The sequence below is a fragment of the Carlito syrichta genome, unplaced genomic scaffold (genome assembly GCF_000164805.1).
Source record: "Carlito syrichta isolate Samal-C Ts95f unplaced genomic scaffold, Tarsius_syrichta-2.0.1 Scaffold118186, whole genome shotgun sequence".
NCBI lineage: Eukaryota > Metazoa > Chordata > Mammalia > Primates > Tarsiidae > Carlito > Carlito syrichta.
Window position 1 is genome coordinate 169,281 of NW_007062282.1, and position 1,967 is coordinate 171,247.

Consider the following 1,967-nt stretch of genomic DNA (forward strand, 5'->3'; position numbering starts at 1 on the left):
CCGCCGGGGCCCGCCCGGGGTCCCGGGTTGCTCAGAGCCACGTGTACTTCCCTCTGTAATCCCCATCGGGAAGCGAGGGAGGGACTTAAAGAGACCGCAGCTCGCAGAGCCGCTTCCAGACTGTTTTCTTCTTCGATTCCCTCCTTGGTGCCTTATTTCACAAAGGATCCCGATGGCCTTCTTTTCTTCTTTCTCTTGAGCGCCGTGATCTAGACTGTGTTGCTGGGGGAGTTTGCTCTCTTGGGCCACTGTGGGGGGAGGAACCTGCCTGGCACACGTAATTTAGAAGCTGGTCCCGACGAGGTGGCAGCTGTACAGATGCCACCGGCAGGAGAGAGGAGGGCTGGCATCTGGATGTCAGGCCTGTCATTCCCGCAGATAGAGTCCCTCGGTGACCGTAAGCCAGGAGATGTGGGTCTGGGAAAGCACCAGCATTTGAAATAATGTCGGAAGAAAAGTCTGTCCTGTGTTTCGCCCTGAAAGGCATCATGTCAAGTTTTTGCTGCCTTTGGACTGAGGTCCAGCTCATTATATTTATTTTTCCTTTACTACGTAACCATAATATGGCCACGCTGTTTAATGTTCTCGGTTGTGTTCCATTCTTCTCTACTGAAGATGCTACCTGTGTGGGTTAGATTTGGAAATGTAATTACCACGACAGGATTTAGCAGTAATCGAAGCAGGTTCAAAGCAGTAATCACATAACGTGTGTCAGTAACATACAAGGCTAGATAAATAATTTTCAACATACTGCCGTATTAACGTGTAAAGTAGTTATTGTGCCCACAGTGCACTTTTGGTGATTTCAGACATTGAGGGAAAAAAAACCTACTCGCTGAAATTATTTGATTCCTAAATTTGCTTGAATTAACTCTGGCCTTTGGCTAGGCCGCCAGCCAATACTATATATACTTAGTAGCAGTGTAGTATTTTGCGGGAATTATTTAATCAGCCCAAGATTGTTGGTTTGTTTGCCAATATGTATTTTCTTAATTGATAGGAATTCCTTTGACTCTTAGAATGAGAATTGAACTGATATAGTTGCCCAGGAGCTGGGACAACTATGATCCTGGTCAGTTTGACACTGAACAGCTGTTAGCGTTGAAACTTGGGCACCTGAGCTCTTCCTTGTACTTCTCTTTGATAGTCTCAGGTGAATATGGAAATACTGAATCGTTTTGGGAAACATTGCCACCAACATAATGCCTCTGCATTATACTTTATAGTTCATAAGATGTTTCCATTATACTTTACAGTCATAAGATAATCTCATTTTATGTTCTTAATTACTTTGTTAAGTAAGCAAGCTTGTCTTTCCTATTCACTTTGTATCACAGAAAACTTAGATGTGGGTATTAAATGATTTTCCCAAGAAATCAAGGCATTCAGTGGCAAACTTAAACCTAAGCATTAAACCTAAGTCATTTGCTTCCAAATTCTGCATGAAGTTTGTCTTCTCATGTGAAGTAATGAAGTATGTAGGATGAAAAAGCTGTAGAAATAACTGTTTTCTTGTTTCTTAATTTCGCTGCACTTTTTTGGTACATGCATTGGGGAATCTTTATCTCATTGAAACTCCAATCTGGCTGGGCACGGTGGCTCAAACCTGTAATCCCAGCACTTTGGCAGGTGAAGGAGAGAGGATTGCCCAAGTCCAGGGATTCAAGACCAGCTTGGGCAACTTGGCGAGACCTTGTCTCTACAATAAATAAAAAAAATTAGCCAGGCGTGATGGTGCGTGCCTGTGGTTCTAGCTACCTGGAAGACTGAGGTGAAAGAATCACTTAAGCCCAGCAGGTCGAGGCTGTGATGGCTGTGAGCGTGCCACTGCACTCCAGCTTGGGTGACAGAGTAAGACTCCTACTCAAAAAAAGAACAAGAAAATCTAATCTATAACTCTCCTATTGTCACTTAAGCTAAAAGTAAAGATTAAATCTTTTTTTTTTTTTTTTTTTTGAGTTGGAGTC

At 43.1% G+C, this 1,967-nt stretch overlaps 1 protein-coding gene across 3 annotated transcripts in view; it reads left to right on the forward strand.

Annotated features, from left to right (window-relative positions):
• The window catches only part of SRP72 (signal recognition particle 72), a 35,992-nt gene that overhangs the window by 378 nt on the left and 33,647 nt on the right, over nt 1-1,967 (forward strand). The gene's annotated exons all lie outside the window — the stretch shown is intronic.